Raw genomic sequence first — 12,145 nt, forward strand, 5'->3', positions numbered from 1 at the left:
ATCTACATAGGTTTCATCACCAAATGGAAATTAATTTCATCTCAGTTCCCAATCTGATGTTGTACTGAAATGATATCTTGTATATGACAGCAACTTCTTAATATGATTCTGTAGATAAAAAGTTTATTACTTGTGTTCAGACCCAAGACTTTAGGAAAGTGATTTTTCATGAAGAAATCATGACAGATCTTCCATCTGTTTTTTATCACAGTTACCGGTTTAATAGATCAGAGAGATGCCCTTGACATAATGTACCTTGATCATAGTAAAGCATTCAGAAAAAGTCTCTCATATACATTTATTAATAGAACTCAGGCATGGAAGCGTTAGATAATTCATAATTACTTGAATGACTAAATCTGGACAGTACTCATAAATGACTCCACATCTGTTTAGAGAATTGAATCACATGGAATGCCACCTGGTTCTGTCCTGAGAGATATGCTGTATAACTTTTTCATTATTTGGATGAAGGACTATCATTTGCAAATGATGCAAAACTATTTAGAATGTAATCTAAATAGGACATCAACAAAGTTGAGAAATTTTAAGAGGAATGCTACTAAAGTGTTGAGGGAACTGAAATTCATGTCCAAACAGGAGTAGTTAAAGGAACTGAGTATGTCCCCTCTGCAGAAGGGAAATCAGATCATATAAAGATACATAGAGATGACCTTCTAAAAGTTAAGTTGAAACCATGAGTGAAACCATGAGTCATTCCCCCCTCCCAAAAAAGAAAGCAATAAAAGTAAAGTTGCTGATCTTTGATTCCCTTTGATATAAGAATGAAGAAAGTGAAAGTAGTATCTGGTCTATTAGCCTAGCCTGCATCACTAAATGTGTAAATAATTATTCTACTATTTCTTGTGGTGTCTATTTCCTAATCTGATCAACTTTAATATTCAGATATGAAAAGGATATAAATGTATACTGTATATGGGGACAGAAAGAGAGAGAGGGGGAGGGAGGGAGGGAGGGAGGATATGGAGATGTCCTGTATTACTGCAGGTGGCAGGAGTGGAATTAATAGGCTGAAACTACAAAAAACAGGATTCTGTATAAGCTGAGAAGGGAGGAGCTGACTAGATAACCCTAGAGAAGATTCCTAACTATGAAAACAGTGAAGAATAATCCAAGTTCAATTTATTGTGCCAGAAACAAGAATTTATCAGACTGCAATACGAATTTTCAGATTCTTACCCTGCTTGCTTGTTCATTATTCCATAAGTAGTCTAATATAAAAGAATAATAGTGATGTTCAAATGATGACAGCTGAAATGTCCATACTGAAGGTGACTGCCTTTATTTTTGTTTGTTGGGGTGGGGAAAGTGGGAGTTTCTTACTGTATGTTTGTGATGCATTAGAAGTAGACCAACAAAAAGCAGGCATCAACTATGCCAAAGTCTCAGTTCTGGAGGTAACTAAGAGACATATCCATGTCTAATGAAACTAACTAAAATTATTTAATAATAGGCCAGTTCTGTCAGTAGCAATCCTTTCAAAGGCTCAGTACCTCTCTGACTTGCATGAAAAACTTTAAAACATGAAAATAATTTGCTTTGAATGTGTATGAATAAAAGTTCCCTGTTTGATCTCCCTAGTTCAAACAGTAAATATATTTCGGTTTTTTTTTTTTTTTTGTATTCTGGTTTAGAGTGGAATATAATCATCTTCTTTTCTCTGATTGCTTTCAAAAGTAGGATTATGTTTCTAATATAGCAGAGCCTGATTGGAAACAATTGTTTTAATAAAAATGAGCAGAGCATTTTGAAGAGGCATTCAGAATTTTAAGCATATACAGTGCTAGTTCATATTTTAGAATGATTAATGAAGGAAGCCATATCTTTGTTTAAAAAAAGTAACAACATTTTATTTGAATGTTGCCTTGATTCATCAGCTGAAATCATTGTGCATGATTGCCATTTCCCAGTTTATTGGATTCTATTAAATATTAGTTTGGTATCTCACAAATGCGCTTAATTAGGAGTATTCTGTCTTCTTTCTTTGGAAGAATCACTAATTATCTTATCAAAATGAATGACACTGAACTCAGGATTGGAGAGAAATATCAAAACAACTTTAAATATTCAGTTGCTAGCTTGGCAAATTCTAACAAGCTTATTACAAAACTTCAGATTTAGCTTAACCAGAAACTATGCACTAAAGCATTGCACTGTTGGGAAACCATATGCTCAATATTTTCTTCCAAGCATCACAACAGAAGTTTTCTCAATTGTTTCCCATGAGCTACATTCACACAACCTATCAAAAAGGTCAATTTAGATCTAGTGGATTAATTTTCACAGTATTAGTTAACTGTTACCTTGAATTCCTGGGGGTTTGTTATTTGTTTATTTGTTTGTTTTGCTTTGTTTCTGTTACTTATCATTATATAAAACCCAGCAATTTGGTTAATTTATAATATAATGTATTGTAGAACTGTAGAAATTGAGTTAACAACCATTAAGCATGTATACAGTCAGCTACTATATAGAATAAGGGTAATCAGTAGTCTTTGGTATAAATCTTGCACCAGTTCAATGACCCCATGAGAAGATGGGCCTATGACAACTCGCCAGAACCAATTCACTGCAACCAAACTCTGTGGCCAACTCGCCATGGGGCAAGAGTTACACTAATGTGGAATAGAATCATTAAAGAAAGGATGCCAAAGGAGGGACAAAATGAAATGTGAATGACAAATATTAAAAATTTTTTAAACTATTTTAAATAATTAAATTGAATTGTTGAATTGTCCCACAGTGAGTTGTCTTGTGGCAAGTTGGCCATTCACCTGGTGAGTGGCCCATAGTGACTTGGCGGTGGTGAATTGGCTATGGTGAGTTGGCCATGGCAAGTTGTCCCATTCTGTGAGAAAACTGGTTCACTGGTTGGTTGGTGTTTAAACATATTCCAGTTATAGTTTCATCTTAGGAAAAATTATGAAGACACTGAAACAAATGCTTATGTGATTCCACCCAAGCAACTGACAACGGGGAAAAGAAGTATGATATCTTGGGGAGTGGGAGGAATGCTGATTTTGGTCTTCAGTAACAAACAACACTAGAAACCAATATGTAGTCCAAGCAAATGAATAAATCATATGTATTGTGACATGCTCATTCTTAATATAAAATGTCAGTATACTTGTTTCTTAGCCACTTGGGCATAGAAATGTAATTTGTTCTTGATTACAATGCCTATGGAATCATATGCCAAAAAAAATAAAAATTACTGCAAAGAAACAATCTATTATAAATTCCGTATCTAGAAATCTGACATTGACCTTGTATACACTGCGACATCATAGAATTTCAGAACTTTTAGAATTACCGGGTATCTCTTGACCATTTTCTTCTTTCACACAAATGATTTTCAGGGCACTGAGCTACTGTTATAAAGGAAAACTGTAAATGATTATAGATAATTTATGATTCTGCATGAATGAAAAATAATATATGATATTTTTCATTGCCAGTATAGCTTACTTTATAACAACTATTTGTATACTATTATTTTTGCTATGTACTCTGAAAGCCCATGTAAATGGAAAAGGTTGTTCATAATTTAATCATACCATAGAAATGTGGTATGTCACATACCTAATGTTGTTTCTCAGCTACAAATCTTCTAAGAAATTCTTATGATCATTTTAATAACAGTTACTTGTTTGTTTATGTCTAGTTTATTATGTAAAGTATTGGTTGTTGGCAATAAGCATTCCAATACAGTATTGAAATAAAATGGTGGAGAAATTAAATGAGCATGTATTTCCTTGACAAAGTTAAAGTGTTTGAGAAATGATGGCTTCATGTAAACAACCAACCTGCATAAAGTTTATTTCATGTGAATGGTTGGACTATGAGATTGCCTAGTTATTGAATAATGTAAGTTAAGTATTAACTCAACATGGTGAATATACAGATGTGTGGAATGGAGCAATGAGTTATTGTTCTAACTATATGTATGAGTATGTTTAAACTTTGTGTGAGGATCGGTATAAGGGTGTGTGTCCCATGCAAAATGAATAGATAATGCTATTTTGGAAGATCAGTAACTGATGACTCAACCACAGAAGCTCAGGTTTGACTATACAGTGGTACATCGGTACTTGACTGCTTCAAATTTTATCTAATTTGGTACGTGATGTATTTTGACATGAAAATGTTGTCTTGGTATTCAGCGTTTGTTCAGTACTTGATGTGCTGTGATAGGAAGAGGAGGGGTACAGCTGCGGAGAACGGACAGGAAGTCAGCCATGCAGGGAAGATCACTGCAAAAGGAGGCGGATGGCCACAGAGGGCAGACAGGAAGTTGGCCATGCTGGGAAGTTTGCTGACATAGGAAAAAGGGCAGACAAAGTTATTCCTAGCTGAAACAAAGGATCATTTGGTAAGTCACATGGTTTGTTTGGGATTTGTCCTTTTTAGTACTTGTTGCATCTCCTGGAACCAATTAATGATGTGTACCGAAGTGCACTGTATATCCTACACTTATCTTAATAGCAATGTTATTTCTACAGTTAATACTACTTGTCCCTTTTCTCCTCTGTTTTCTTTTATAGAATGAATTAGAATAGAGTATACAAAGAAAAGAATAATCATTGCAAGACTTTTATTAATAAGTAACAGTTTATTTTATAGTAGCTTTATTAATATATATCCACAAACAGACAGATAACATTCATTAGAAAAAATTTTAGGAAACAGAAATCACAATAGGTGCCCTATTGGATGGAAATCAAAAAGAGAAGAAAGTAGGAATGCTTAAAGGACAAATCGTAGATGAATTTTGTATGTTTTCTTTAAAGTCTGATGTTTCAATAGCCTGACTATGATAAACCTAGCACCATAAAATCATTGCAGAAGAAAGCAGTCAACTTGGCGATCGTAACTGTTTTTTATTTTCTTTCTTTTTCAAATGTAAACAATAGTTCTAGCAGGTGGCAAGTGGCTGAAAGTGAGTCTATCACCATCTCCAGGGTGCCAAGTTATCCCTGAAAGTTTCAGTGGGAGGAATTTGTTGGTGGGATTTGGATTGTAAAGGCACGCGAGCATCTGCTGCCTGCTCAGTCTCATTACCATTCACACAATTAACTCCTGCAGTTCTCAGCCTAGCAGCGAAGGACGGGATTCAATTTTACTGCCTCTTTGACAGTTCTCATTATCATTCATTTGAATGCAGAACTCTTCTTCAAATCACTAAAGCAAGCAAGAAAGAAAGAAATCTACAAACTCTGGAAAAACTGGCAGAAAAACTGCTCCTTTAGCTAAAGTTATCTCTAAGCATTTTAAAATAATCTTTATGATCTGTGTCAAATGTCAGTCCTAATAGTAATAATGACACTTTATGACTACTACGGAAGTCATTTTAGACCACTCTACATATTTTAAAGCTATTCTGTATGTAATATCTGTCCTATTTTTTTCATTTTCCTCCTTTTGTACTTACAGGTAATAGGTATCACTGAATATCAACAAGTTGGATATTTATATTCATGCTATTATGTGAACAAGTTCATTCATTTTTCCAAAACTTTAAACTAGTGTGGAGAGCATTTCACACTATGTATATATTATGAGATTTATTTATGTAATTTTCCTTTCTTTGGTCCAAAAGAGTGCTAGGCAGCTTATGGATCTTTTTTTAAAAAAATCCCACAATAATAAACAGTAAATTACAATTCTAACATTCATAGACTCCAAGTTACAATAAGAAACTAATATATTAAGTAAAATAGGCAGGGATCCAAAACAGCAGGCAACATTTCCAGTCATGTTTCCTGAGAGGAAATCAAGAAGAGTAGACCAAAAAAAAAAAAGCGGGAAATATGTAATGGGAAATCATAACAAAGAGTTAGTTATGAATGAGCTAGAAAAAAAAGCAGTTGAGATGAAAATAATAACAACAAAATGCTGTTTAAGTATTCTACCTAATCAAAGAGAAACACCAATATGTTTACAGAGCAGAAAATATGTTATTGTTCAGCTATTATTGGAATAGAACTTCTGTCTTTCCCTATCAATGGTCTACAAAATCTTGAAACATTTGGGGATCACAGTTTCCACAATCATAAATTTTTCAGACCACCTCCTGTTATTTAGCCCTGAATGAGAATGCAAATGTAGGCTTCACCTCCTGTTACTCCCTAACTGTAATGACTTGTAAAAGCAGATAATTGCTGTTCTATCCTTTGTTCTGTATATGGCAAGTTCTTCACCACTGCCACCACCCCATTCTGTCAGTAGTCCTTTCAGTTTCTCAGGTATTGAGTCTGTCTTCCAAGTTCTCCCTGTGAGGGCTATATAATATAAGGCTCCTGTAGCTCTCAGCATTTATCTCTGATGTTACCTACGGTTGTTAGAAAGCATTTGATGGCACTCAGTGTGCTTTGTTGATAGATTGTGACTAGCGTCAGCAGTAAGAAGTGCTTAGAAAGATACCGATTAGCAACCAGGCACAAGTAGAAAAGGATTGTAGAAAGAAAGTCTGTAGCTTGGAAGCTGCAGAGCTGGAGGGATGTCTAGGTAGTGAATGAACCCATTGAACCTAATTTTGTTCTGGGTTTATTTGAAAATGGCTATGCTGCTCCTTTTCTTTTTGTCCGAAAACATTTGTTGCAGTCTTTCTCAGAGAAAAATAGAAATTGCTTGTGTTTCCTTCCTTCTCCCAGAACTTAAGCAGCAGCTGCTAATCTTTCAGTATAGCCATTTCCTTTCTTATTTGGCATATTACTACTTGCTTCATTCATCGCTTTTGTTAATTGTGATAGTTTTGGTTGTGTTTGTGTTTATTTGTCCAAATTATTTAAGGTTCGGGGAAAAGTCTTGTGTCTTCTCCAGAACAGTCAATTATATTGTATTTACTTAGTGATTATTGCTTAGTAATAGCAATACATGTCTTCTTTTGGTGATACAAATACATCCCTATCTACCAAACAGGAAGCATTGTTAATAGGCAAAATGGGTTCATGCCCAGTGTTCATGTCATTCTGATGAAACCTTGAATGGTTTCAGTCTGACTTGAATATGAAACATTTTAACATACCCTCACATTGATTCTGTAAACTAGTTCTGAAAAAAGGGGGTTCTTTCTTTGACATAAAGTTTTTAAAATATTTATTTATTTATATTTTTGGTATCTATATATGTGTGTATGTGTATATACATGTGTTTGTGTATCTCAAAAATATAAATAGATAATTAAATTTGTCTTAAATATGTTTACCTCTTTCTACAAAAAGGGAAGAGAGAGAACATTTTCCAAATGGTTTATTTAAAATCATTAACTATAAGAGTATGTAGGAAAGACTTTGGGAAAGTGGACAAATAGATGCCTCCAAGGAAACAGGCAGGTAAGAGACAACATAGTCCACACCTGAATAGTGGTGGAGCAAGAGGCTCAGAAAAGCCTCAAATGCTATTTCAATGCCAGGACACGCGTGCACTTTATCCAAGGTTCCCTTGGCAGCATTCCACATCTAGAATTACCAGGTATTGATCACTCCTGAAACAGTCACCATGTTACTTTTTTAATTGGAAAGAATAAAAGTTCCAAAGATCATCATCAAGATTAATTTGGTAAAGTCCTGACAAAGTTGTGCTATTATAGCTAAACTTAAGATAGATAGATAGATAGATAGATAGATAGATAGATAGATAGATAGATAGATAGATAGATAGAAAGAAAGAAAGAAAGAATTCTTTATTGGCCAAGTGTGTTTGGACACACAAGGAATTTGTCTTGGTGCATATGCTCTCAGTATACATAAAAAGAAAAGATAAAAAGAAAAGATGATTGATTTCATTTTATGTGTACTTTTACTTTATTAAGTTACTGTTAGTTCAAATGAAAGTTTTGCATTTTTTATCCTTTATAAGATTCTGTCCATGTCTGTGATTTGATGAAAAGGGAAACTCTCAAATAAACTATATGGAAGAAATGTATAATTTTACCTTTCAATATAATTTCAATTAAATAAAAATAGTGAATTTTGGTATGTGGTGACAGTAAGCAAGCAAGCAAGCAAGCAAACAAACAAACAAACAAACAAACAAATAAAAAAGAAGAAAACAAAAAACAAAACAAAAAGGCAAACAATCAATACTATTTTTAAAGGATGACATATTTCTACCCATAGATAAGATTCCAAATATAAAGAATAAGCCAGATAGTAATTGCTTAACTGATTAATAGGAAGTTAAATAAGATCTCTACAATATAGTAGAAATGTTGTACATTTGTTGGACAGTTTATTTATACTTAGTGAAGTAGTAATTCTTTTTAGAATAATAAGTATGCCATAATTTGATTTGATATAAATGAACTCTATGCTAAATCATCCTAAATCCTTCTTGGTATGATTTTGTAATTTTAAAATATTCAACCTTTTGGTGCTGAATACTTTTATTCCTTAAACAAAATCTGCCCATCTCTTTTATTAAAATGTTCTGCTGCTGTGCACCCACACTTATCCCTACAATAAACCCATTAAGCAAATGCAGAATAAGTCAAGTGTAAATAGTATGGCAGTAATTTCATTAAAGAATATATATTAAAAAGTAAAACTTGACACAAAGAAATACCAGTGTCTAATACTGTACTAGTAGTTATAATGATTTAAGTCTTGTATGAGTTAAACTCAAAAAGATGCCTTATTGTACCTAAACTATGTTTGTTTTCACACAATGTGTTTTGTTATTTCCATTTGTTAACTGGAACAGTAGCATACCCATTGTATGTACACATCATTTAGAATTTTGTCAAAATAATCTTGGCATACGGTTTTCATATTTTATTTATTCTTGGATATAATGTAACGGTTACATTTCTCAAGAGTTCAAGGTAAAAAAGACAGAAAAATTTGCAAGCCTGGTTGAGTCATATTATGTTCCTATTCTGTTTCCTGAAGGAGTGAAACAGCTATAACAATTAGCTTCAATTGTCTTGTCTTAAATCTGTTCAGTCAGTTCCTCCAAAATTTAATATAAAATAAAACAGCTTTCACTATAGCCAACTAATATGTAGAATTGGCATATTCCGAGATGTACAAGAAGCATAGAGGCAAAGAACAGAAAACCTATTTGTTCCTACTAAGTATTCCTGATAATTTATAATAGTTTTGAATAGCAGCTAGAATATATGGAATATATGTTGTATGTTTTACAATTAGGGTTGAATCTCAAGGTCAAAATACAAAGACCATTGTCTAATTCACAAGGAACCAAATTACTACTGTTAGGGATGAGGAAACTCATGAAGGTTAATGATGCTGTAGTAACAAATAGCTCTGTAGCAATTCCTGGACTGCCATGAAAGTCCCTCACCCAATAGGGTCAGTAATATTTTCCACTTCTTTTAAAAACAACAACAAAGGAGGTAAACACTCTAAATATATACATAGTTTAGATCAGGGGTATCAAACTCAAGGCCCAGGGGCCAGATCCGGTCTGCGAGGTGCTTAGATCTGGCCCACAGAGTCATTCTGGAAACAATGAAGGACTGGCCCATGGTGCCTCTGCCACCAAAAACAGAACTCGGGAGGGCTGCACATGATCCTCCCAATTTCTGTTTTTACTGGCAGAGAATTGCAGGAGGTGTTGCAGCTGAAAATGGAGCTTGAGAGCCAATTTTCTCTGGCAGAGCACTTGGGTCATTACAGGTGCCGCTAACACAAGTGACGTTGAGCTGGCCACATCCACCCTGGCCATACCCACTCTGGCTGCCCAAGGTAAAACATAACTCTAATGTGGCCCTCAATGAAATTGAGTTTGACACCCCTGGTTTAGTTAGTCATGCCTCTGGTTCATTATTGTTTTATTTAACAAATTACATATTTCCAACTAATGCATCTGATCATCTAATGAAATGCTTCTTAACCTTGACATGCTGCCTGGAGAATTCCGCCCATCTTAAAGTTTCCAAGTTGAGAAACACTGAATATGTAACTATTCCTTCAGATCCTATACAGAATCTGAAATTGCCTAGCTTCGTCTTCGCAGGTATTTCTTAAATGTACTGAACTAGATTGGTTAGAACTTTTCACCGTGAGCTTGCCTGAAAACTAAATGGCAACAAAAAAGGCTTACTTGATATGTTAAATGCCTGGTCTGAGCTAGAGCACCTGAATCATCATGGGTTAGTGGCAATTTTTCTCACTGTGAGTTTTAAAAGCTAAAAGAGATGTCTCTGGTTCATCTGTTTTATAAAACTTGAAATGCTGAAGGATACATTGAGAAAACTCTATTCAAGTTTAAGTGCTGTTATTAACTACTGTTACCACAGCATGGAGATAAATGGATACAGTAAGTAATATTTCATGAAGTACATTCCCCTGCCTGTCCTGATCGTCTTGAGAAAGCTAGCTAAGAGTTCTTTCTATTGGTGAGGTTTACAGAGCTCAGGAAAAAAATGCAGGCTTTCTCTATGGAGTCTGGAACTCGGAGCCCCAAACATCTATTGTTTCAGATAATGTTGAACACTAAAAAGCACACTTCTCTGATCTCTGCAGGAGTCCATCCTTGACAGTGTAGATCTGGAATGAGCCTGCCCTGTTCAATATTATCAGGAGGGGAAACATTGCTAGGAGATGATCCATAAAAGACTGTATTCTGGATCCACAGCAGCATCTGAGTGTCCTTGATAGGGAGCTCCGTGCTGAGGACAATAATTCAAACAAAAGTGACTGTTTCTTGTGAATAAGGTTTTCCATTCCATTCTCAGACAGAAACATCATTTAGTTGTTAAATTTGATCAGGGAGAAGAGCTGAGAAGCCTAAGATCCAATCTCTTATCCCTAGACTACTAACTGGTACCATCCCTAAAGGAGAAATATCCATTACAGAAAAATGTTCCTGTTCCTATCAAAGAGAGATACTGTGTTTTTGCCCAAAAATAAGGCTGGATCTTACATTAATTTTTGCTCCAAAAGACACATTAGGGCTTATTTTCTGGTTAGGTCTTATTTTTGTGGAAATATAGTACTTTTGTCTGGCTGACATCTTAACTGGGGCTTATATTATGAGCATCCTAAAATCATGCTAGAGCTTATTTTCCGGTTGGGTCTTATTTTGGGGAAACACGGAAGCTTTAAAAAAATACCATGTTCAATAATATTGAAGGCCAATGAGTGATTCTTGACTAGAATCATGGTCTCACCAGACATAATGCTGATGTTGATGATGATCAACTCTAGACAGCTTACAATTGTTAAAAACATTTAAAAACAAAGAACAATATAAAAAAATCCGACAAGAATAGCAGACGAGATCATCCAACAGTGTGATCAAGGGAAATTTGTGACAAAGCTACATTCAGATAAACATTTTTCCAGAGTCTTCTGCAGGTGCAGCTCCAACTCTTTCTGAATAAACTTCCGTCCAAAAAAGAAAGGTTGGATGCTAGTTGACAATTGTTCAAAATATCTGGATCAATATAGAATATCTTCCATAAATCTGTTTAATCCACTTTTAAATCACCATCCACTACTTTTTTTTACCATTGCATCATATTGAATTTCTCTGTATACTGTATGTCCACTATTCAAAGTTGTTACAGAATGGCAAAGAATCTTCACTGTTCATCACTTATGCTTAATTGAACTGTAAAATGTTCCTAAAGCACATTTATTTCAGCCTCTTTATCATTTTAGTTCTCCTTTTCTATATTTTATTCAACAAGTTATTTTTGAAGTGTAGTAGAACAAATAATTGTATTCCAAATGTAGTAGAAGTATGCCTATATTTCTACAATAACAGATTTGGTTTCTTCCCTAAAAATTCCCAACATGTAATCTTCCATTTGCAACAGCCAAATACTCATGTCAATGCTTTCATCAACCTGTCAATTCCACATCACCAATCTTTCCTGGATGTTCACCACCAGTTCAGGCTTCATCAGTATATACGATATATATATGAGGTAAGGATCCCCCCCACTCAGTTTGCTTTACTTAACATTAACTTTCATAGAACAATTTCACTGATCTACATTTCCATGGTAACAGTATTCTCTTTTGGTGCCATTTCACTCTTCGTCCTTGAACCATTTATGAACAACTTTAAAGCATGGATACAATAAATGAAGTCTTTGGAAGAGATTTTCATCCTTTTATTCAGAAAAAAAAATTATCTTTACTGTTCTTTA

This window comes from Pituophis catenifer, unplaced genomic scaffold (genome assembly GCF_029215685.1).
Source record: "Pituophis catenifer annectens isolate HBS135680 unplaced genomic scaffold, rPitCat1.0.hap2 SCAF_8, whole genome shotgun sequence".
Taxonomy (NCBI): Eukaryota; Metazoa; Chordata; class Lepidosauria; order Squamata; family Colubridae; genus Pituophis; species Pituophis catenifer.